General features: G+C 42.4%; 1 protein-coding gene across 4 annotated transcripts in view; it reads right to left on the bottom strand.

Annotated features, from left to right (window-relative positions):
• MACROD2 (mono-ADP ribosylhydrolase 2) overlaps positions 1-26,585 on the bottom strand; it is a 2,333,538-nt gene that overhangs the window by 422,002 nt on the left and 1,884,951 nt on the right. The window lies entirely within an intron of this gene.

Here is a 26,585-nt window from a genome sequence, read left to right as displayed (position 1 = left end):
TGGGTCATCCTCCTCTACTGACTGGGACTGACCTGTATAATGAAAACGATAATGCAGAAATGATGAGGTGCGATTTCTGAGGCTGTCTTAAGAACACCATGGCTTATCTCTTGCTTTTTCACGCTCTGTGAGAAGCCAGCCCTTGAGCCACGAGAAGGAAAGAGCCATGTGGAAAGGGACTGAGGCCGACAGCCAGTAAGCACCAATCTGCCAGTGGTGTGTGTGCCATCTGCTGCAGGCTGATTCTGTAGACTTAGAAGCTGGCTGATATCACCAGACCAGTATCACCACAACCCCACGAAAGAGCCTGAGCAAAAGCCTTTCTCCAAATCCTGCCTCACATAAAACAGGAGATTAAAAAAAGAAAGAAAATCTCTATAGTTGTCTTAAGACACAGTTTGGAGATAATTTATCATTAATAAATAACTAATATTAGAAATTAATAAAAACTAATATAAATAATAAATTACATACAAGAAAACAACTATAAAGTAATTTGAAAGATAGTGAGTAAACTAGTATGGCTTTTATTTTTCAATTCATACATTTTCATATTTTTGTCTTTCTCTCTTTTTTCTTTCTTTGGCCACACAGCACAGCAGGTGGGATCTCAGTTCTCTGACCAGGGATCAAACCTATGCTCCCTGCATTGGAAACTGGAGTTTCAACCAACAGACCAACAGGGAAGTCCCAAAACTGATGTGGCTTTGATTCCTGGGTCAGGAAGATCCCCTGGAGAAGGGATAGGCTCCCCACTCCAGTATTCTTGAGCTTCCCATGTGGCACAGCTGGTAAAGAATCCACCTGCAATGCAAGAGACCTGGGTTCGATCCCTGGGTTGGGAAGATCCCTTGGAGAAGGGAAAGGCTACCTATTCCAGTATTCTGGCCTGGAGAATTCCATGGATTGTATAGTCCATGGGGTCACAGGTGGTATAAAAAAGTGTTTTTTTTTTTTTCCTACCAGTCCAGGTGATAGAAAAAACAGTGCTAGTGGTTTGGTTGGAGAAGGAAATGGCAACCCACTTCAGTTGGAGAGTCCCAGGGACCGAGGAGCCTGGTGGGCTGCCGTCTATGGGGTTGCATAGAGTCAGACACGACTGAAGCGACTGGGCACCAGCAGCAGCAGTGGTTTGGTACCACAATGTTGAAAAACTGTAAAAAAAGAAGTTCTTATTCTGAAGACTATCATCACTAAATAGCTACATTTAAGCTGTTTATTCTGGAAATGCTTCTACATAGAAGCTACTAAAGGGAGAAAAGTGCTGGTTGGAAAACTCTTATACTGGGGAGGTGTTTTAATTGTGAAGACTGAATATGTTGGAGCATGGGCTAGGGCTATAGAAATGCGAATGAAAATATTAATGGAAACCCTTAAAGGAAATAAGGTCCTGAATAATTAAAGGTGGAATTCCTCAATTAAGACTTCCCCTTATATTTTGTCTTCAAAACTCACAAAATTTTTAGCCCTGTGTTAGAATGTGGGTTCCACGAGGATATAACTGTTACATCAATACTTTTGTCCAAGTTACTCCAGATAACTTAGAATACATTATAGCAAATATTTTAGTCTAATTATCTTACGTTTTACAGACTAAATACTCCTCTGCTATAACAGCACAAAGGCAGCTATGGACAATACATAAATTTACGCTCATGTTTGTGTTCCAATAAAACTTAAAATATGAAAAGTAAGATGGACTGGGTTTGGCTCAAGGGTTGTAGTTCATCAGTACCCAGCCACTGGTCACCCATGTCAGCATCTGTGTTAGTATTACTGGAGAGTCCTTCAAAGGCTGATTCAGTTCAGTTCAGTTGCTCAGTCGTGTCTGACTCTTTGCGACCTCATGAATCGCAGCATGCCAGGCCTCCCTGTCCATCACCAATGCCTGGAGTTTACTCAGACTCATGTCCATCGAGTCGGTGATGCCATCCAGCCATCTCATCCTCTGTCATCCCCTTCTCCTCCTGCCCCCAATCCCTCGCAGCATCAGAGTCTTTTCCAATAAGTCAACTCTTCTCATGAGGTGACCAAAGTATTGGAATTTCAGCTTCAGCATCAGTCCTTCCAATGAACACCCAGGACTGATCTCCTTCAGAATGGACTGGTTGGATCTCCTTGCAGTCCAAGGGACTCTCAAGAGTCTTCTCCAACACCACAGTTCAAAAAATCAATTCTTCAGTGCTCAGCTTTCTTCACAGTCCAACTCTCACATCCATACATGACCACTGGAAAAACCATAGCCTTGACTAGACGGACCTTTGTTGGCAAAGTAATTAGGCCCCAGCAAATGCAGATAAGTGGCATCTCTCTACATGCTAACTTCTGTCTCTATTAGAATCTTACATAACACAGTATTTGGGATGTCACAAAATTCTATGCTTGGCTCTTTTTAAGTCCAGTTTTGGGTGTTACTGTTTCATGGTATCCCACAAAGCAGGCCATGGCTTATAGGCTCTCCACCACCTAAAAGACATTGGAAACCACTAACCTAACACAGCTGCCTGTTTGCAGAGAAAAAGAACATGAGGCCAACTATGGTGAATTAATTGGGCCAAAGAAACATGTAATTCCTGAGAGAGTTAAGAAAAAACACACTCATATTTACATAATAAGCATGCCTCACATACAATATGATGTATTTGGGCTTGGCAGAAAATACCAAACATTAAAAAAAAAAGAAAAAGTGGTGACATGTAGTGATGGGATCTTATTTTTAACAATAGAATTTCAATTGTATTTATTCTGTTTTCTAAACTTAATGACTGGGTGGAACTGAAGTTTCCAGATTCTGTTCAAAGACTGTGAGGATAGGGAGGGAGTGAGACCAGACAGCAGAGGAACCGAAATCTCCCTCAGCTGTCCACCATCAAGGCCCTTCTTCCAGAAGGACTGTATCCCCGAGCCGCCGGAGGCATGGATGAGCCAGCAGGAAACAGCAAGATCCTCCTGCCCACCTAACAAGAGGACAGATACAAGATGAAATTGGCTTGGGCGTGAAGCTCAGACAGATATGAGACAATTACTGGGCTAGAATTCAGAGAGAAAACGATGGGTTCATGCATGATGTCTGCTTAGCCAAAAAAAAAAAAAAAGTCAGAAAGCTTCATTAAACATTCCTGAAAAATGTGGGTTTAAATCAAAGGAAAGAGAGGTTTCCAGCTGATCCATGCACTGGCCTGCAGGGTAGGCAAACCTAAGCGAGACATCAGATCTGAAGCATGAGACGCAATGCCTGCTGAGTCTATGAACCCCACTGGTATTATCACTAGGATTACAGCCATGTGGGTCCCACCACCGGCCCTGCCCTCAGCTGCCTTTACCTCTGCTTCTGCAGGGTTCTGGAGGTGAGGAGAAGCATTGCTCCCATGAGTATAATTGCATTTAAGACCCCTGCTCTTGAATTTGCGTGGCAACTGGATTGGCTTATCTAGAGTCAAGAAGAGGAGAGTCCCCCATCATTTCTCCTTTTGACCCTGGGATAGGCTAAAGTACAGAGAAGGCAATGGCAGCCCACTCCAGTACTCTTGCCTGGAAAATCCCATGGACGGAGGAGCCTGGTGGGCTGCAGTCCATGGGGTCACCAAGAGTCGGACTTGACTGGGTGACTTTACTTTCACTTTTCAGTTTCATGCATTGGAGAAGGAAATGGCAACCCACTCCAGTGTTCTTGCCTGGAGAATCCCAGGGACGGGGGAGCCTGGTGGGAGGCCATCTATGGGTCGCACAGAGTAGGACACAACTGAAGTGACTTAGCAGCAGCAGCAGCAGCAGGCTAAAGTAGGAATTCGAAGCCATTGCTGATGTACAAAATCAGCCCATGTCCTTAGTGCCAGGGGTGAAGGTGGGTGGGTGCCTGGGAAACACAAGCAAGCTGGCACCTGGGGGGGCCCTGAAGTGGGGCATTCACCATCCCCCTTGGTGACCTTACCCTTGAAAGTCTGATTTTTGCCAGAGGCCTCAGAGAACTCAATCCAATGGTCAGTGAACACTCATTGGGTGCCTACTATGTGTCAGGCGCTGATGTTACCTAAGTTCAGGAGGTGAACATGTTCAATCAGAATTACAATGAGCAAGAGCTGCAACAGGAGCTAGAATAATCAAAGTCCATGTGATGAGCATAGGCACTCCATGTGGCCAAGCTACACGGGAAGCCAAATCATAATTAGAGTGCCTGTGTCTCAAAGCATAATGAGAAGAGCTATGAACGGAAGCTGAGCACTGGAGGTCTATGTGATCAGAATATCCCTCCAGGTGGGCAGGTTTACATGGGAGGTTAAATCATGATTAGAATGCGTTTGGTGAACAGATTCAGAAAAAGAGCAGTTGGATTCATCATGCATTCAATGGCATCAGCTACAGCACCAGAGACTATCTCATAGCTCAGTCAGTGGATGAAATGATTCCCAAGGCAAAGGCTCTCCCCAGGCTGGGCAAGGGGCCCGTGATCCTGGGTACCACCCATGTCTGCTTTCTGACTCTCCTTTTCCCAGGATGGCATGGCTCGAAGCGGGTGTCTAGTCCCATGCTAAACGTATTTTTGTGTGCTGTCTCATTTCATCCTTGTCCAGCTCCCTGCCAAAGAAGCCTTCCCTGACTTGCCATGATCCTCAACACTGCTCTCCTTTCTACATGGCTCTTGCCACCATCCGTATGCACTGTAACACTTTGCTGATTGGTCCTTGACTGCTTTCCACCAAAGATGGCAGTCTCAGAAGGGCAGTAGCTTTATTTTCTGCAATAGATGCTTTTCCAATGTCTAATACGGAGGCTAGCACATAGTAGGAGGTTTTGCGTTTGGTTGGTGAATGAATTCATTGGTCAGTGGAAGGCTGGGTAAATTACATGGATGTATGAATTCACAAACAACCGGACAGGTAGATATTAGCATCCTCACTCTACAGATGAGGAAGTCAATGCATTGAAAGCTATGCTACTTCCAAGGTCAAGTGGAGAGCACAGATTTCATCTGACTCTGTTAGACTCTAGAGCTCTTGCTCTCAATGGCTGCTCTATTTCTTTAAAAAAGTTGATATATTCAGGAAATTTCCATCTAAAACTAGATGCCTTAGACCCTTGGAGTCAGAAGTATCTTTCTTCTGCCAGTCTCACTTGTTACTTCCGTGACCTCATCCAGAGAAATTGCTTAATTAACCTTTCGTGGCCCACATTCTCTTTTGTTAAAAGGAGGAATGAGAATATCTGTTTAAAGAGTTGCTCAGTCCATCAAACGGGAGACTGTGCACGTCCTTCACACTTCATGGATTGTTACAAGGACAAAAAAGCAAAATGGGATAATGAATATAAAGCCCCTGGAGACTGTAATACTAGTACGAGTTATTATTACAGAGGCTCAGGGACAAGAGGAGAAATGGAATCTACCTTGGTCATGCCATCAGGGCCATTTTGGATTTTGAGTTCCTAGAAGGCAAAGACTATAATTGTTTCATTTCTGTGTACAGAACATTCCACCAATGTAGGGAGGCATCATACAGGGGAAAGAGCTGGGTACATGGTGCTAAGAAAGCTAAACTCACAAATTATTTTTTTCTAAAATGAAAGGATTCTCTATGTGCTTTTTCCAGCCCATGGCTTTAAATACCATCCACATGGTGTGCTGTGCTTAGTCGCTCAGTTGTGTCTGACTCTGCGACCCCATGGACTGTAGCCCACCAGGCTCCTCTGTCCATGGGGATTCTCCAGGCAAGAATACTGGAGTGGGTTGCCATGCCCTCTTCTAGGGGATCTTCCCAACCCAGGGATCGAACCCAGGTCTCCCGCATTGCAGGCGGATTCTTTACCATCTGAGCCACCAGGGAAGCCCATTCACATGCTGCTGTCTTCCAAATTAATTGTCCTGTACAGTATGTCCTTTAACATCCAGACCATAATAGCCATGTCCACCTCCTAAAGCCATAGGCCAACTTGGATCTACTTTAGCCATCTTAGAGATACCTCACACCTGGCATGGCCAAAACGGAACCTTATTGTGTGATTTCCTTATCTCTCAGTCATAAAACCATAGTACATTCTGCTCACAAAGTCAAACTCCTAAGAATCATTCTTGAGCTCTCTCTTCCTTTTGCTCCTCTCCACCCAAAATCAGCCTGTGGACGTTGCCTATACTATCTATAAAATATGTCTTCATTTTACCTACTGCGTGTCATGTCCACTGTCAGTACTGGAGGGCCACAAGCCACCTTCCCTCCCCTGTGCTACTGCCACAGCCTCCTCACCAGATGTTCTGCTTATATTCTTTCTTCCCGCCTCCTAAACCATCCACACAGCAGGCACAGAAATGTTTTGCAACTGTGTCCTGGACTTGCATTTCTCTGTTCATTTTGGGGTCTTCCATTGCATTAAGCATCAGAGCCATTCCTTACTGTGGCCTCCAGGTCAAGCTGCAGCTATTTCTCTCAGATGGTGGTGGTGTTGAAGGTGGGCAGGAATAGACACAGTGAATGGAAGGGGTTTGGGGGTTTTGCTGCCTTTGGACAGGCCTGCTTAGCACAGAGGACTCTGTCTTGGGCTGGACCCATGGTCTGACCTGTGACATTAACATTGTGAATCTCACAGGGCTTCCTTCAGCATCTTCTCATCAAGTCACCAGCCATGAGAAAGCTCCACTTTAGGAGAATACGCTCAGGGGAGGCACCCTGCTCTCAGCTCTACTTAATGTAAAACCCTGAAGATTCTGCTCCCTGCCTACCCTGCCACCATCTTTCCAGACCACTCACCCCATTCCCGTGTTTGCTTACTTGGCCAAACTGGCTTCTGTTAGTCTCTTAAACCATCTGGGCGATTCCAACCTTAGGACCATTTTACAACACGCTTCCTCTGCCTGGAATGCTCTCCCCAGATTCTTAACAGGGCTAGTTCCTTCTTTAGTGTGTACTTTAAACACCTTCTGTTAGACATCTCTGCTGATTGCCCTGCCTGAAAGAAGTACTACCAATGATTTCTATCATAACACGATTGTTACTTTATTCTTATTCTTACAGCTCTCATCAAAATCTATTATCTTCCTGGTTTTTGTTTGTCTATACTCACTGTATGACTCTGTCCCCATGGCCTCCGGCACCATGTCTGACGTGTAACATGCACGTAATAAACAATGACATGTGTAATATGCATACAATAAACACCTGGCATCCACAACGGTGCATCATGCGATACATGTCAGTGGCTGGCATTAGTAAAAAGCATTATTAACCACTAAGATTTCTTATAGTTTTCATACTTTAATAATAAAATATCCTCTCTCTCTCTTTTTTTTTTTTGACTGTAATCCATGCCTTTCTCTCTCCATGATTATACGCCATAGAACAGACTGAAAGAGAAAAGGTAATTTATTTGAGCAAATGTAGGTCAAATTCACTTTTGGAAAAATCTGTGCATATTATGTACATCAGAAAAAAAGCATAGGCCTTTTCATTTTCTCCTCTATTTCAGGTAGCTCTTTTTTATCTTATTTATATTTGGAAGAATATAGGATCATAATCCATGGCACTCAAGATTCTTCACTTCTCAAAGCACATTCTCCTGCATGTATCAGATGGCTCCTTTAAAAACTCACCTCAAATACTGATGCTTCTGTGATCCCTTCTGTCCACTTTTTGTATTTTAAACTTAGACCCCTATGTCTATGTATGGTAGCTAGCTGTTCACACTGCTGTGTAGTATGACTTATTTTTCTATGAATCTAAATAATTTTCCATCCCGATAATCCCTCTTCTGCTTGTTAAAACTAAACTTACAGTAGAGAACATGGCCTCAGGGAATGAGTACGGTGCTTACAGCAAAACAGAAGCAAATATTAGAAAATTATTTCTCAATTTTCTAAAATGGCTTTTGAGATTCTGTATGGTGACAGTAATCTGAGAGAAAAAGTTTTGCATCTCAAAAATCTAGGTGTATTAACACATGAGCCAAACCACAAGTAAGTGAACAGTCTTTGAGATGTTCAGGGAAGAGTGAAGAGTCTAGAATGTTCATAGTCTAGGGCTCCCAGGGCTGGTAGCCTTATCCCATTGTGTTTTGCCTGCTCAAGTTGAGATCATAGATGGAAAAGACCACATCTCATCAATCATGGCATTTTCCGTGCCTTATATAAACCTAGCAGAGAATATATACTTGCTGTACTGTTGCTCAATCATGTCTGACTCTTTACGACCCCATGGACTGTAGCCTGCCAAGCTCCTCTATCCATAGGGATTCTCCAGGCACAAATACTGGAGTGGGTTGCCATATACTTGCTAAACACATTATTAAATCATAAGGGATTTGATTTAGGTCATGCCTGAATGGTCTAGTAGTTTTCCCTACTTTCTTCAATTTAAGTCTGAATTTGACAATAAGGAGTTCACAATCTGAGCCACAGTCAGCTCCCAATCTTGTTTTTGCTGAATGCAGAGAACTTCTCCATCTTTGGCTGCAAAGAATATAATCAATCTGATTTGGTATTGACCACCTGGTGATGTCTGTGTGTAAAGTCATCTCTTGTGCTGTTGGAAGAGGGTGTTTGCTATGACTGGTGCATTCTCTTGGCAAAATTCTGTTAGCCTTTGCCCTGCTTCATTTTGTACTGCAAGGCCAAACTTGCCTGTTACTCCAGATATCTCTTGACTTCCTATTTTTTCATTCTAGTACCCTATGACGAAAAGGAGATCTATTTTGGGTTTTTGTTCCAGAAGGTCTTGTAGGTCTTCATAGAACCATTCAACTTTAGCTTCTTCAGCATTACTGGTTGGGGCATAGGCTTGGATTACTGTGATATTGAATGATTTGTCTTGGAAACAAACAGAGATCATTCCGTCATTTTTGAGATTGCATCCAAGTACTGCATGTCAGACCCTTTTGTTGACTATGAAGGCTAACCCATTTCTTCTAAGAGATTCTTGCCCATCGTAGTAGCTATAATGGTCATCTGAATTAAATTCCCCCATTCCAGTCCATTTTAGTTCACTGATTCCTAAAATGTCTATGTTCACTCTTTCCATCTCCTGTTTGACCACTTCCAATTTACCTTGATTAATGGACTGAACATCCCAGGTTCCTATGCAATGTTGTTCTTTACAGCATTAGACTTCACTTCCATCACCAGTCACATCCACAACTGGGCACTGTTTTCACTTTGGCTCAGCCTCTTCATTCTTTCTGGAGTTATTTCTCTACTCTTCTCCAGTAGCATATTGGGCACTTCAGTGTCCTATCTTTTTACCTTTTCATACTGTTCATGGGGTTCTCAAGGCATGAATACTGAAGTGGTTTGCCATTCCCTTCTCCAATGGACCATGTTTTATCTGAATGCTCCACCATGACCTATCCGTCTTGGGTGGCCCTACAGGGCATGGCTCATAGTTTCACTGAATCAGACAAGGCTGTGATCCAAGTGATCAGTTTGGTGAGTTTTCTGTAATTGTGGTTTCTGTCGTCTGCCCTCTGATAGATAAGTATAAGAGGCTTGTGGAATCTTTCTGATGAGAGGGACTAGCTGTAGGGGAATATGAGTCTTGCTCTGATGGGTGGGGCCATGCTCAGTAAATCTTTAATCAAGTTTTCTGTTGATAGATGGAGCTGTGTTCCCTCCCTGTAGCTTAGCCTGAAGCTAAACTATGGTAGGGGTAATGGTGGTAATGGTGACCTCCTTCAAAAAGATGTATGCCAGGGCTGTGGTATTCAGTGCCCCTGATCCCAAGGCAGGCCACTGCTGACTCACGCCTCTGCTGGAGGCTCCTGAACATTCACAGGCAAGTCTGGCTCAGTCTCTTGTTAAGACTTGCTCGTTGGAAGAAAAGCTATGACCAATTTAGACAGCATATTAAAAAGCAGAGTCATTACTTTGCTGACAAAGGTCCATCTAGTCAAAGCTATGGTTTTTCCAGTAGTCATGTGTGGATGTGAGAACTGGACTATAAAGCTGAGCACTGAAGAATTGATGCTTTTGAACTGTGGTGTTGGAGAAGACTCTTGAGAGTTCCTTGGATAGCAAGGAGATCCAACAAGTCCATCCTAAAGAAAAGCAGTCCTCGTTATTCATTGGAAGGACTGATGCTAAGGCTGAAACTCCAATACTTTGGCCACCTGATGCGAAGAACTGACACATTAGAAAAGACCCTGATGCTGGGAAAGATTGAGGGTAGGAGGAGAAGGGGACAACAGAGGACGAGATGGCTGGATGGCATCACCGACTCGATGGACATGAGTTTGAGCAAGCTCTGGGAGTTGGTGATGGACAGGGAGGCCTGGCGTGCTGCAGTCCATAGAGTCGAAAAGAGTTGGACACAACTGATAGACTGAACTGAGTTGAATTGAAACATGTTAATTGATCTGAATTATTATAACAGCTATATTATTTACTGACTTATATATATGATTATTTACTATGATTATTCAAAAATTCTAAAGCAGCAAGGAAAAATTTGAGTATTACCCTGGAAAGATACTAGAAAGTGGTACAACCTATGCCACTATGTACAATCATACATACATACAAACAGCATGAGGCTTTACATACAATCTTTCCCCCATGTGAGTGCTCTAAGAACCCATCCTGAAGCTGAGTTCCCCATGTATTTTATTTTCAGAGGAAACCATTTTCATTTAAGTGCTTGATGAGGACCACCTTATATAACAAAGTGCAAGTATTTTAACTAATAATTATTAACGTACATTCCTAATACACTTCCTTCAGACATTTGTGTTTATCTACTGGTCTAGCAGAGAAGGCTACAACCATTTATTTATATTTTTGGAGGCTTTGATAATACACAAATAAAAATATGAAGAAAAGTCTACTAATCCTTCTCTCCTTTAAATGCCAGGAAATCCAAAATTTCAAGGAATAGACTTAACAGTCTCTCTGCCCCTATGGTGCAAGGTAACTACTAATCACATCAAATCTACATTATAAAGATGGGTATTTTACTCTATGCAGAATATTTTTAATATTTTTATAGTTTTATATTAGAACTCATATCATGCAGACTGTTTCATTAATGACCCTCACACTGCCAGTGAGAAGATCAATAATGATTTCACTCATTATGATTTATATTTTAAAAACATCTATTTTTCTAGGGGGGGTTGCATAAACTGTGGAGCTCATTTTGTTAGTTTCCATGCTTATGAACTAGTGTCCCAGGTGATTTGAACAATTTCTTCCCCTTTCACCTAAAATGGATATTTTCCCTCCTTTTGCACCAAAATAACAATGTCATGAGTGGTCTAACATTTATGCAAAAACGTGTTTAGTTTTTATGTCAAGAAATAAAATAATGGACACATCTTAATTTTAAAAATAGTTACATGTTATTTTCCATGGCTGATTCATGTCGATGCATGGCAAAACCCACCACAGAATGGCTGCCATCAAAAAGTCTACAAACAATAAATGCTGGAGAGGGTGTGGAGAAAAGGGAACCCTCTTACACTGTTGGTGGGAATGCAAACTAGTACAGCCACTATGGAGAACAGTGTGGAGATTCCTTAGAAAACTGGAAATAGAACGACCAAACGACCCAGCAATCCCACTGCTGTGCATACACACCGAGGAAACCAGAATTGAAAGAGGCACATGTACACAATGTTCATCGCAGCACTGTTCACAATAGGTACGGCATGGAAGCAACCTAGATGTCCATCAGCAGATGAATGGATAAGGAAATTGTGGTACATATATACAATGGAATATTACTCAGCTATAAAAAAGAACACATTTGAGCCAGTTCTAATAAGGCGGATAAAACTGGAGCCTATTATACAGAGTGAAGTAAGCCAGAAAGAAAAACACCAATACAGTATATTAATGCATATATATGGAGTTTTCAGTTCAGTTACTCAGTCCTGTCCGACTCTTTTCAATCCCATGAATTGCAGCACACCAGGCCTCCCTGTCCATCACCAACTCCTGGAGTTCACTCAGACTCACATCCATCGAGTGATGCCATCCAGTGATCTCATCCTCTGTCATCCCCTTCTCCTCCTGCCCCCAATCCCTCCCAGCATCAGAGTCTTTTCCAATGAGTCAACTCTTCACATGAGGTGGCCAAAGTACTGGAGTTTCAGCTTTAGCATCATTCTTTCCAAAGAAATCCCAGGGTTGATCTCCTTCAGAATGGACTGGTTGGATCTCCTTGCAGTCCAAGGGACTTTCAAGAGTCTTCTCCAACACCACAGTTTGAAAGCATCAATTCTTCAGCATATGGAATTTACATATATATATATATGGCATATATACAAATATGGAATTTAGAAAGATAGTAATGATGCAAGACAGCAAAAGAGACAGAGATGTAAAGAACAGACTTCTGGACTACATGGGAGAAGGCAAGGGTGGGATAATATGAGAGAATAGCACTGAAACATGTATATTACCATATGTGAAATAGATGACCAGTGCAAATTCGATGCATGAAGCAGGGCACCCAATTCTGGTGCTCTGAGACAACCCAGAGGGATGAGGTGGGAAGGGAGGTGGGAGGGGGGTTCAGGATGGGAGGATACATGTGTGTACAAAAAACAAACACACACATTATTGTAAAGTAATTATCCTCCAATTAAAATAAATAAATTAAAATATAGTTATATGTTGTTTTTAACAGTATGCCTGTGTCTCTTGGTAGAGCATTATTCTCATTTGTAATATTCAAAAGAAATCTTGCAGTCCACGGACGCTCACAGAGAAATCTCCTATTGATAATGCTTCATTTTGAAAAATCCTTAAAAACCCTTCATTAGACTGTTAAACCTTCTGGGTTGGTAGTTTAGTAATTCAGCTACGGATAAACTCAGAATGAATGTCCATTTTAAATGACTCACCCCTGAGATTTGTGTGGTGGTGGTTTTGCAGTAAACAATTTTCACGGAAGATTGTGGTAGCCACCCTAGCGTGCTCATGTCAGTTTGGCAGTGCTATTTTCCTCTGATCAAAGTATCTCCCTTGAAAGAGCCTCTGGGGAATTTTCTTTAGAAATGTAATTTTGCACTATCTGATTTTGCCTATGTCTTGCCCATCCAATGACCGTAATGTGGTCTAAGCTTTTCTTCAGATGCAGCTGGTCCGTGCCATTCAGTCTCCTTCACAGAGTGAGAGATGGCACATCACTGCAGTGAGGATGAGTGACAGCTCTCTTACCCAGGAAGAAATCTCAAGCCAGCCTGGGATGGGCCATAATTCTTTGGTGCTTAAAATAAGAGGTCATTAGAGTACAATAGGAGGGATGGGGTGAATGGAAATGAAAAGCAGGAAAGAAATCTGAATAGAGAGGAGGATAGTTTAAACTGAAGTGACTGGAAGTCACTGAATTAATGTTTTCACTTTAATAACTAAAATAATAACAGTGGAGGAGAGGAAATGACTTGCTCAGGGGCATACAGATGGTAGCAATGCTGAGACAGGAGTCTTCTGGTTACTAATGTAGGGTTCTTTACATTTTCCAATAATTTTAACCTGGTTTGAAAATATTTTATATTTCCCAATGAGCTATAAAAAGATATTATATGGAAATTACCATGTTGGTTATTTCTGAAATAATTTTCAGCAGGTCATTAAAAGAAAAAAAAAACAGACTGAACAATCCATTCTTGCTTTGCAAAGGAAAAGAGCTTAAACACTATATTTTAATACAAAAGATTGCCCAGAGAGGTGTTGCATTATACAGCAAGTGCCACAAGAAGATTAACTGCCATGTAGGCTGTACCTCGAGCAGGGAAACTCAATGACTTCTATATAAAACTCATAAATGAAAGTGTTCATTTATTCATGATATTCTAACATATTCTGTACTGTTTTTCTAAGACAAGCAATGCATGGCCTTTCAGTTTTATTCCATTACTTAAAATATTTGAAGAAAATTGTTCATCAATCTCTGATTCTATTATTACACTCAAGAGGAGGTTAATTAACTATCTCCTGGGGTTGTTTTTACCAGGAAATATATAATGGATTGCTACCAGGGCATGAGTTCATGGCAAGGAAGACCTGACTTACAGTTGCTAAAAGATGACAGATATGAATTATTTCCAGAACACAGGAAAAAGACAGAGCTTGCCAAGTTAAACTCATTTTTACCAAAAATGTGCTTATTTTCAGAGAATGATCTCTTTTTAAAGTCCATCTTGATAAGAGAAACAAAAAACCATTAACCATAGATTCCTTAACAGAAATTGAAGAGTCACAAGAGAGGGTCATGTTTTTGATAGTTAAATGTGATAAGAAAACTTTAAATCTGCTGTTTGGTTAAGATCGCACCTATATGTCCAACAGAACCTCATGTGGCATTGAAAAGAATTCTCTCACTGGTTTCAAATGCTAAACAGTATATGGAACTTTAGGAAGCCTGCAGGTTTCCTCTTGAGAAATGAAGAAAACTCTGTGAATTTGGGCAATAGCTACAATTCTGGTACCACAGATTGTGGTATCTGATATTGTGGTATGTGGTAACCAGATACAATTCTGGTCCAGTAATGGTGACTATATTATTGAGCAGTGCCTTATAGCAAGTCTAATTATTCTTGCAATCTCCATGGAATTTCTATAAATCTATAGTGACCAATTAGTAATTTCCTGCAAGTCACCCTATGCTAATGTGCTTAAGTCTCTCAGTTGTATCCAATTCTTTGTGAGCCTATGGACTATACCCGCCAGGCACCTCTGTCCATGGGCATTCTCCAGGCAAGAATATTGGAGTGGGTTGCCATGCCCTCCTCCAGGGGATCTTCCCAACCCAGTGATTGAACCCAGGTCTCCTACATTGCAGGCAGATTCTTTACTGTCTGAGGCATTAGGGAAGCCCGTAAGTCACCCTAGTTTCATAAAACCAAGCTGAGAGTTGTAGTGTGATTTCACTGTATCTTCTTACTTCGTTCAACTTAGTCTAAAGAACTTTCCAGTTAAATTCTTAAATGCAAGAAGAAAGAGTTGAAATGTATATCCCATCTTTTGTGCTTCTCTTTATTGGGCTTTGGAGCTGAAGTTCTTCTGCCCTGGACCACTCTGATTCACTCAATTCAAACTCTCCTTTCATTTGGAAATGCCAAAAGGACCTCAGTTGGAGAAGGCAATGGTACCCCACTCCAGTACTCTTGCCTGGAAATCCCATGGACGGAGGAGCCTGGTGGGCTGCAGTCCATGGGGTTGCTACAAGTCTGACACAACTGAACGACTTCACTTTCTCAGTTGGAGAAGGCAATGACAACCCACTCCAGTGCTCTTGCCTGGAGAATCCCAGGGACAGCGGAGCCTGGTGGGCTGCCATCTATGAGGTCACACAGAGTCGGATATGACTGAAGCGACTTAGCAGCAGCAGCAAAGGACCTCAGTGCTTAGATAGTAACATACACAGCTATACTTTATGAGCCATGTATTGCTACAGGACTGAGAAACTGTGCTAACATTAGAGTTGAAGTTCATAATAATGAAATTCTGCAAAGACTATGAGCCAAAATTACAAGACTGTGGAAGTACTCTTCAGAAGGACTGCCACCACGGCTATCATCTGGTGAATCATGAATATGGCTAACTACATGACCACAGACCAGCACAAAATAACGTGTTAATCCCTCGGTCCCCCAGGTTGCTCTACTATCTCTAGTAATAGAAAAGCAGTATGCCGGCAATCGAACAGGAGTCACTGCAGCCCCATTTTATTCCATTACACACCTCATGTAACATTCAAATTCACTTAGAAGGCTTCAGGATGAAATCTGATTATTTTAAATGAGAACAAAAATGCCATCAAACAGCCATAAGACAGGCAATGTCCTTATCATCACTGGAGAATAATGTAACACCGGCAATCTGTGAGCTATCCCATACCCCTGCTTCTCCCCTGCTGTTGAAAAGGATCCCTGGGTCTGATATGAAAATGAGCAGTGACTAAGACACTGGAAGCCTCAAACAAATCAGGTCACTCCTAATACAGATGATACAGTTGGTCTAGAATGGGTTGAAAATATCGATCTTCTTCTTCATGCCCATTTTGCTTGGTTTGTGTGGAAGGGCAAATTGGTAAGGATACTAGAAAACACCAAATGAGAGCTACATTGTCTGGATTGCCTATTGAAAAGGACTAGCAGAGTTAGACGGAGAAGGCAATGGCACCCCACTCTAGTACTCTTGCCTGGAAAATCCCATGGATAGAGGAGTCTGGTAGGCTGCATTCCATGAGGTCGAGAGGAGTCAGACACGACTGAGCAACTTCACTTTTACTTTTCCCTTTCATGCATTGGAGAAGGAAATGGCATCCCACTCCAGTGTTCTTGCCTGGAAAATCCCAGGGACGGGGGAGCCTGGTGGGCTGCCGTCTATGGGGTTGCACAGAGTCGGACACGACTGAAGTTGGCAGAAGCAGCAGAGTTAGGATGATTGTTTCTGGGTAGCACTGGTTTTCACCCATCATTAGACTGCTTTGCTTTTGAACAGCCCTTTATACTTCAATCATTTCTATATATTCCTGAGCATTAAAACAATATCAGAAACTAGACAGAATCTCCCACGAATCATGTAAGCAGAGGATGAGGCTAGAAGACTCATTTTGAGGTCGAGTGTTAAACCTTGAACTGGAAACCCAAGCGCTGTAGCATCCTGTCCTTTGGTAAGCAGAGGACAGTGGCCATGATGTCATGGATTTTAGGAGCATCTTCAAACCTGCCATTGAAACTATAATGAACAGAGGTAACAACCTGAATTTGTTACTTGTCTTTCTTACAAAGTTGAGCAGCCAGATGTAAATGCCCTTATGTGGCACCTTGGAGAGCATAATGTGATGAATTTTATTCAAAATAAAGTTTTTAACCAAGGCCAAAAGTCTCCTCCTAAGATGATTTCTTATCTTTAATAAAAATTAATAAGTCTGCCTCATTTTCAGACTTTTTACCGCTCTACAACGGTCAACGTGTTTTGTTGTTATGTCATCAATCATTGTATCTCCATGTCATTTTAATCCCAGTATTTATTTGCATTAATGTCCTGACAAAAATATCAACATTTTGCTGATGGTAAGAAAATTTCTGATGAAAGCATTAAAACCAAATACTAGGGGTGTTTTTGGTACCTGAAGTATAAAGCAGACTTCTCACATTTGGATATTTTGCTTATTTCCAGATATTCACAGTAGTTAAATTCAGGGTTTCAACTCACAGATTGTGGCTCATCAAGGTTATATTATACAACAGAGTAAGTCAGTGTTCACCCAACAGATAACTATTTCTCTCTCCATTTTATGCTTTCACAGTATTCCATCAGGTCATGACATAGGACAAGTATTCTGCAGGACAATATCTTTCTTTCTTCTTCATGATTACTTATTTAGTTGATAAGAGAAGAAAGACACATGAGCAAAAAACAGTACACACAATAAGTATTATACTTAAAAGAACTTGGGCTTACAGATTGGAGATACATTTTATTTCTGGTTCCTGAACAGTGATGTCAAGAATTCTGCTTTCTGTACTTTGCTTTCCCTCTTGATCAACTGAAAATACTGTCACCACAGAGAGAGAAGATATGGAAATGTAAACGCTATCAACCACAGCTCCCTTCTGTACTTGTCAGCTCAGACTACAGGGGAGGGCACTAAGCCCCGCATGGTTCTGCTGGTGGAGGGCACCCCCTGGGTTTCCGTCTGTGCCTCTAGGGGTGTGACTTCCCTTCCTATCCTGAACATAAAACATCACAGGAAAGTGCAAATAAGATTCTTACATTGGTAGGATATTTGTTTCCAGTTGCCTATGGCTGCTTCGTTAGTGACTCCCAATCTCGGCTGTATTTGCTCACAGTTATGCGGGCTAGGGATCCAGACAGCACAAGGCATGCACTAAGGTGGGCTTCACGCCAGCGACGGGCTCAGCTAGGATGACCGAGGCTCAGAAGCCTGGGAGCCCAGCTGTGTCCAGTGGGGGGCTTCCTCGGTCCTCCTCCAATCTTGCCAGGACCTCTGCTTCCTTGTGAGGCCCTACACGGCCCCCTGGAGCCAGGGAGCCAGGCTGTTCTTGGGGAACAGCCCAGGGCACTGCAGGTGTAGGAGCAGTAGCCACCCGGTTGGCTTCAGGCTGAACCTTAGAAGCGGAACCGCATCCCTCCTGCTAGGGTCTGCTGGGTGAAGCCAGGCACAGCGGGGGCTGCAGGGAGGAGGGCGTGGGCAGGGCCTGGACCCTGGGAGGGGAGGTTCCCTGGAAGCTGTACAGGAACTGACAGCCGCGGCAAAGAGCAGGGCAGCTGCGGGCCTCACCTGGCGCCGGCTCGGCGTGCCCTCTCAAGCCGCGCGCCGCCTCCTCCCGTGCGTCACCCGTCCTCCCCTGGGAGCCAAGTGGTGAGAGCGTCTGTGCATCTCCTGTTAGCTTCTCTTTCAGGAACTCCGCCCTGGAAGCTTGAATTCGACCAGAAAACTGGCAAACACCACCATCAGAGTTTGTTCCGTGGCTGTTTCTCTGCTTAGTTTGGATTGCTAGTTTCCTGAGACACTGCCATGCCCATTCCATTCCCATGCCACCCCATGCGACTTCCGGTCTCTCAATTTATTAGGTTCACAAAGGATGACCTGATAATGATAAAAGGCATTTTCCCACCACGGGGAGGAGTGTTTTATAGGGAGCCAGATGTGGGCTGTGGCTTCCAGAGTCATGGATTCAAATCCTAGCCCTATCATTGAGCAAGTGTGTTCTGCGGCAAGTTACTCAACCCCTCTTAGGTAAAACAGGAAAATTAACAATGGGAAGCCTGAGAGATTTTTTTCTTTTTTCTTTTTTGCCTTTAACAATATATATCTGAACTTAAAGGGGGAAAAAAAAATCTCTCAGGCTCCCCATTGTTAATTCTGACCATTTTCCTAAGGCTATTTCCCTGATGGCGGGCTTAGAGCACTGTGGAAGCCTGGGGTGCATGCAATGTCCATCCTTCTCTCTACTCTGCCTGTTCCAGGAGGGAGAGCAGCCACACTCCCTGACTTGGACAGGCAGGCACAAGGTGCAGGCTTCCTTGCAGTGCTGGCTGGCCCTGCCTTTGTGGGGATACTGTATAAATGATGGTAGCACTTTCTCAACATGACACTCCCCATGCCTGAGGTGCTGCCATGAATGATAAATTTCTGTGGGTCAGAGAGTGACTTTAGGGTTGCCCTCTAAATTTCCTAGATGCTTTATCTCAGAACGGTAGGAAAGAGAGCCTACAAGTTTTCACCTGTGTAGGATAAAAATTAAACATTAGCCACAGATGATGACAACAGTCCAGAAAGAAAAACAAAATTCTCCAGAGCAAAACAAAAGCCTTTACCAGCTACTCACACATCACATAAGAAAGCATTTGTAAAGCTCACTTTTATCTGTAAGTATGGCTAGTAGTTCTTTTCAACCTCATAATCTTAACCCTGAAGCACCGGGATGGTACAAATGTTCCAAAGGCATCAACTGATATTCTGTATTGTGCAAACAGTCCCTGGTCATTCACAAGTTTGACCCAGCTGGCACTTTCATGAAGGAGAGGGAGCCAATACATTTGTCTTATTTTCATCACTATTTCTGTCACTGTTGTTGCCAAGCTAACTTTCTTTACATTTCAGTATTAGAGCACATCTAATCATGATGAATAAGCAAGGTCTGTAGCATCTCGGATTATAAACTTACGGCTCTGAGACATAGGCTATAAAAAACTGAACATAAGCCAAAAAATGTCAGTTGAAATGACGTGTTTTTGAGCGAGCTGCTCACATTTAACAAGATACATGGAATCTTCATAGTGAGTGCAGTACAAAAAGTTAGAATACAATAAAATAAAGTGAAATACACAGCTTCAACTGCTCCATAAATGTAAAGAGCTGTGGTTTTGATTATTTGGACTGGAGGTGGGGCAAGAGGGAAGATAGGTTGTGAATCTGAATTAAATTTTATTCCTCTGGGCATCTGCAAAATATGATCAATCTGCACATGGATTTGGTTTTTGGTTACACTCTTTAACCAAGTAGGAAAGAAAAACAGGTTTTAGCTTATGATAGTAATCTAACTTGCTAGAAACACGGTGGGTTTATAATCAATATTTACATGGACCTTGCCGGTCTAAATTGATTTTTCAAGTGGAATGTTCAAATGCATGACTCAAATTGCTCTTAATCATTGTTCAAATGAAAGCCAGGCACATTAGTGAGAAGGTCATGGTGCCATATTTTCACAGCCTTTATGGAGGTACACAAGATGCATATTCCTCATGGAATAAAGGGACAGTGACAAATTGAGCAAGAGGGTAGGAAGAACTTTAAAAGAAGGGAAGGAGATTGAAATTTTCACATAATTCTATACCTACGAGTTCAAGAATGAACACAGGAAACAGAATGAAAAGCAGCAAATTGCTTCCTTAATTGAATAACATATGTAGTGGATGACTACCAATTGATTCACAGGAAAGGGAGGAGATAGACACAGGAGAACCTTGTTAACCTAATTAAAGCCTCACAGACACACGTTTCTAAGACTCGAGTTTCCAGACTGTTGGGATAATGAACACAAAACTAGGCCTGCCCACTTAAAATGTCATCGCTGCCACAAGAGGTTACGCTTGTCCTCAGTGAGTTCTCATAGTTTACATACATAACAAAGATAACCCCTGTTCTAATGCTTCGGAAATATTGGCCCTTTGGAGGCTGCTGCTGATTGATCTACTGTAATTTTTGAACCTTTCAGTTCAGTTCAGTCGCTCAGTCATGTCCGACTCTTTGCGACCCCATGAATCGCAGCACACCAGGCCTCCCTGTCCATCACCAACTCCCGGAGTTCACTCAGATTCACGTCCATCGAGTCAGTGATGCCATCCAGCCATCTCATCCTCTGTCGTCCCCTTCTCCTCCCGCCCCCAATCCCTCCCAGCATCAGAGTCTTTTCCAATGAGTCAACTCTTTGCATGAGGTGGCCAAAGTACTGGAGTTTCAGCTTCAGCATCATTCTCTCCAAAGAAGCAAGCCTCAGTCTTCTTTGTTTTGAATAAAGTGCTTTAGTCAGGAAGCAAATGCATGAATTACTGTAAACATTGCACTTTCTGATTAACTGATCTGGCCATTTTTCCAGCATTCACACTTTTTAAAATTGCCTTTAAAAGAGTTGCTAGTGCTGAATGGTTGAAGATGGGGGTTAGGAAAAAATCCACCCTAAGTAAATGCATTGAACTCTGAAAACTCAATGCTGCCTGTTTCTACTGTCCAAGATAAAAGTAGATTAATAGTTTAATTAAACATGTAAGAGACTGGGCAGTGTAGCTATTACACCTTCGACCTCATGCGGGGCTGCCAGAGGTGTAGGGAGGGTAAGTACTGAAGTTACATATTTACGATGCACAGCTGACTTGAAAAGCACACCAAGCTAGACAGAACTTGTAATTAACCAAAAGATCCAGTAAATTATGAGATCAATAAAATTTCCTGGGTGCCATAGTTTTCAGAACTAGTTAGTGCCTTCCTAATTTATTGGCAAAAACTTCGCAGACTAGCAAGGGAGATAAATAAAAATGCCTGGATGTAGAAATAAATATGTATGCTTGACAAATCTGAAATACACTGTTTACAGCTAATGAGGAAGCAACTATGCGTTTGGCTGCATGTCTTATATTTAGAGCAGCGGAGAGCATTAAAACCAATATAACTGATAACCTTGGTGCAAATAGCATAAGCCTTCATTTCCCATTATTCCCCAGAGTTAGAATTAATTAGTGCTTGTCAAAACCAGAGCGATCCCCTGCTGTAAAACTAAAAGTAATACAGAGGGCATGAATGGCTTGTATTACTTTTAGTTATATGGCTCTACTCCAGAAATATTTCTCTTCTATAGGGGAGAAAAATACTGCATGGATGCCTATATGAGTATATATATAATACTTCCTTAATCTCAGATACCTCATAAACAAATACAAATTTAAAAAAAGGAACCTTTGTTGGCTACAGTTCAAGGCACATCTATAAAGTGCCTACCATGTGAGCATCCAGAAGATAGAAAAGCACACCAAGCTAGACAGGGGAGTCAGGGCCTCGTCTCGTGTGGAGCCATGCAAGTCCGCTCTCCTCTCGAGCAGGAAAATCAGTGTCCGGCTTCCTGTCGGGTTGACCATAGGGATCAGTGGCTTTCTCTTGAGGCGCCACAGGGCTGTCACACCTGCCATTGTGTTTTGAGTTCACAGTTTAGTAGGGAGAGATGGGAGTGACAATTGCAACACGAAGCATTAGTGGTTCTATGGAAAATATGCAGTGAGTTCTGGGGATTCGAAAAGGGGATCCATCTGAATGCAGCAGGGAGGTCTACAGGAAGAATGGATAGGAGGCTACAAATGGGCAGAGTGGGGTGGGAAGACACTCCTAACCTACTCTTGTAAGAGTTTCTCTGTGAAATAGCTTTCAGTTCAGTTCAGTTCAGTTGATCAATCGTGTCCGACTCTGTGACCCTGTGGACTGCAGACGCCAGGTTTCCCTGTCCATCACCAACTCCCGGAGCTTACTCAAGTCCACTGTGTCGGTAATGCCATCCAACCATCTCATCCTCTGCCATCCCCTTCTCCTTTTGCCTTCAATCTTTCCCAGCATCAGGGTCTTTTCAAATGCGTCGGTTCTTTGCATCTGGCGGCCAATGTTTTGGAGTTTCAGCTTCAGCATCAATCCTTCCAATGAATATTGAGGACTGATTTCCTTTAGGATGGACTGGTTTGATCTCCTTGCAGTCCAAGGGACTCTCAAGAGTCTTCTCCAACACTACAGTTCAAAAGCATCAACTCTTTGGAGCTCAGTTTTCTTTATAGTCCAACTCTCACATCCATACATGACTACTGGAAAAAAACAAAGCTTTATACAGACCTTTGTTGGCAAAGTAATGTCTCTGCTTTTTAATACGCCCTCTAGGTTGGTCATAACTTGTCTTCCAAGGAGCAAGAGTCTTTTAATTTCATGGCTGCACCTACCACCTGCAGTGATTTTGGAGCCCCAAAATACAGTCTCTCATTGTTTTCATTGTTTCCCCATCTGTTTGCCATGAAGTGATGGCCCCAGATGCCATGATCTTAGTTTTCTGAATGTTGAGTTTTAAGTCAGCTTTTTCACTCTCCTCTTTCACTTTCATCAAGAGGCGCTTAAAAAAATTAAAAAAAAAAAACAACAGGCTCTTTAGTCTTTCTTCGCTTTGTGCCATAAGGGTGGTGTCATCTGCATATCTGCATATCAAAATTGCCAGGAGACATCTTAATTTCAGCTTGTGCTTCATCCAGCCCAGCATTTCACATGATGTACTCTGCATATAAGCTAAATAAGCAGGGTGACAATATACAGCCTTGACGCACTCATTTTCCTATTTGGAACCAGTCTATTGTTCCATGTCCAGTTCTAACTGTTGCTTCCTGATCTGCATACAGATTTCTCAGAAGGCAGGTCATGTGGTCTGCTATTCCCATCTCTTGAAGAATTTTCCACAGTTTGTTGTGATCCACACAGTTAAAGGCTTTGGCACAGTCAATAAAGCAGATGTTTTTCTGGAACTCTCTCGCATTTTTGATTACCCAACAGATGTTGGCAATTTGATCTCTGGTTCCTCTGCCTTTTCTAAATCCAGCTGAACATCAGGAAGTTCATGGTTCACATACTGTCGAAGCCTGACTTGGAGAATTTTGAGCATCACTTTGCTAGCGTGTGAGATGAGTGCAATTGTGTGGTAGTTTGAGCATTCTTTGGCATTGCCTTTCTTTGGGATTGTAATGAAAACTGACTTATTTCAGTACTATGGCCACTGCTGAGTTTTCCAAATTTGCTTGCATATTGAATGAAATAGCTTAGTCAAAAATAACATGGGCATCAGTGGTGCCCTTTCTACAACTGCCTCCCCCAACCCCTTTCTCCTGACCAGCTCAGATGCCTTCTGCAGGTTTCAGCTTCAGGATCCCCTCCCCACTGAGGTCTTTTATGACTCACTTCCAATTCAGTTCCGAGTCCTGTCCCTTCCATTCTCTTTAGCACCCAGTTCTCCTTGGTGGTCTTATCATAATTCATACTTACTATAATTAAGTAATTATCATTTACTTTGATGATCATCTTTCCTACTCAAAGTGTGGTCTATGGACCAGCCACATTAGCATCACCTGGGAACTTAAAAGTGCAGAACTTCCACCTCTACACAAGACCCTACTGAGATGGAATCTGTATTTTAATAGGTGATTCCTATGCACATTTGTGGAGAAGGCAATGGCACCCCACTCCAGTACTCTTGCCTGGAAAATCCTATGGATGGAGGAGCCTGGTAGGCTGCAGTCCATGGGGTCGCTAAGAGTCGGATACGACTGAGCGACTTCACTTTCACTTTTCACTTTTGTGCATTGGAGAAGGAAATGGCCACCCACTCCAGTGTTCTTGCCTGGAGAACCCCAGGGATGGGGCAGCCTGGTGGGCTGCCATCTATGGGGTTGCACAGAGTCGGACACAACTGAAGTGACTTAGGAGCAGCAGCATGCACATTAGAGTTTAAGAAGAAATGGTCTAGAGTCCTTCACATGTCAATACAGTAGACAGAAGTCATGTGGCCACACCAATGAATTCCAATTTAAAGTCAGCTTTTCACTAGCCATCCTCAAGTGCTCAGTAGCTACAATACATGGCTGATGTTTTGGACAGTGCAGCTAGAGATACATACGTGACAGAAAGTTTTACTGAATGTGCTAGATTATAAGCTGTTGAGAACAGGCCATTTTTTTCTCACTGACCACCCAATAACTCAGTATCTGCCTAGAACACTGAGGACAGGTATGCAAAATTTTCCCTTAAATATAATGAATTAAAAATATGCTAAAGTACTTTGAAAACTAGCCCACTGAAGGTGCAAAATAAACATTATTTCCCTTTCCTATTACCTGTGATCTTCAAATAAACTCTGGCATATGAACCATGAAGAGCTGCTATGTAGGCTATATCATAATAAGCATTTCCCTCTTTTATTGTAAGTATAGATTCTTGGGTTTCCTATTCTGGAGACTAAGATTTCATAGGATCTATGACACTTGATGCATTTGAACTGTGGTGTTGGAAAAGATTCTTCAGAGTTCCTTGGACTGCAAGGAGATCCAATCAGTACATCCTAAAGGAAATCAGTCCTGAATATTCATTGGAAGGAATGATGCTGAAGCTGAAACTCCAACACTTTGGCCACCTGATGTGAAGAACTGACTCATTTGAAAAGGCCCTGATGCTGGGAAAGATTGAAGGCAGGAGGAGAAAGGGATGACCGAGGATGAGATGGTTGGATGGCATCACTGACTCAATGGACATGAGCTTGAGTAAACTCCCGGAGTTGGTGATGGACAGGGAGGCCTGGCGTGCTGCAGTCCATGGGGTCACAAAGAGTTGGATACGACTGAACGACTGAACTGAACTGAACTGTGACACTTGAATTAGTCACCTGTTTTTAGATTTGATAGTCTCAAAAGTGAAATTCCATCCTTTCAACAGGAGGTGGCTTAATTTCCCCTCTCTGATGGATGTCTAATACAATTAATTCGGAATTAAGGAAATGAAATGTCAGCATTTTCATGTGGCAGTGCCAGACAAGCTGAGTTGTCTTAAGAAGATAAAATATTTTCTTATTGACTCCTACACTTGATGGCTCAGATAGTAAAGAATTTGCCTGCAATGCAGGAGACCCAGGTTCGATCTCTGGGTCTCCTATACTTGAAACGGGCTGGTGTTAGGGGTTTGAGTCAGCTGTCAACAGAATCTGAACTCTTCTCATGTTTTAGCACACATTTCCTACATATCAGGCTCATTCTAGAGTTTCATGTGGCAGAAAGATGCTGCATGAGATCTCCAGATCTGTTTTTTTCCAAGTCATGTACAATAGTAAAGGACCTTCGTGAAAGTTATTCTGAACATCACTGGCTTTGACTGGGGAATGTCATCTGACCAATCACAGTGGTAGGGAAAATACACAGTACTCATTGAACAGACCCCAGTCACATGTCCACCCTCAAGCCCAACTCATCTGAAAAGCATGGAGTATAAGAGTGAGAGAGAGGGCGTGGTTCCCCAGAAGAAAATCAGAGTAATGTCAGTAGAAAAATGAATGAATTCTGGATGACAAAAACAGATGTCTACAATATGCCACTTCATCCAAAATGAGTGAATGAATGAATCTGTGATGTGTGCAACAGAACAAAGTTCCAAACTGAACTAGAATGTTCAGTTATTAATCATTATTTAAGACTAGTCAAATCTTTGACATGGGAGATAAAGAATTTCTAACCTAGACTCAATGCCAACTGTAATTATAAACATTAACAGACTTTAAAATACCTATTGTTTCATTAGTGTACAGACAATTCATAAGCACAGAATCTAAATGTGTGCCAGACCCAGAGGAGACTCTGCTTCATATCGCCAGCCTCAGCTTCATTATTTCCTTTTGATTTAAGCAGCTAAGTGAGGCCTGGACCCCTCCCAGTATCCTGGGTGACTGTTTGCTACAGTGGGTAAGAATTCAGATTACCAACAGGTCTTTCTAGCTCTGAAGGAATGATTTCTTGATAAAATATTGTTGTATCGCCTCCCTGAGACAACACTTTTCGTTGACAAGGCACAATAGGAAAA

Source organism: Ovis canadensis, chromosome 13, assembly GCF_042477335.2.
Source record: "Ovis canadensis isolate MfBH-ARS-UI-01 breed Bighorn chromosome 13, ARS-UI_OviCan_v2, whole genome shotgun sequence".
Classification (NCBI taxonomy): Eukaryota; Metazoa; Chordata; class Mammalia; order Artiodactyla; family Bovidae; genus Ovis; species Ovis canadensis.
Note: the sequence above shows the minus strand (reverse complement) of the source record. Positions and strands in the feature narration are given on the sequence as shown.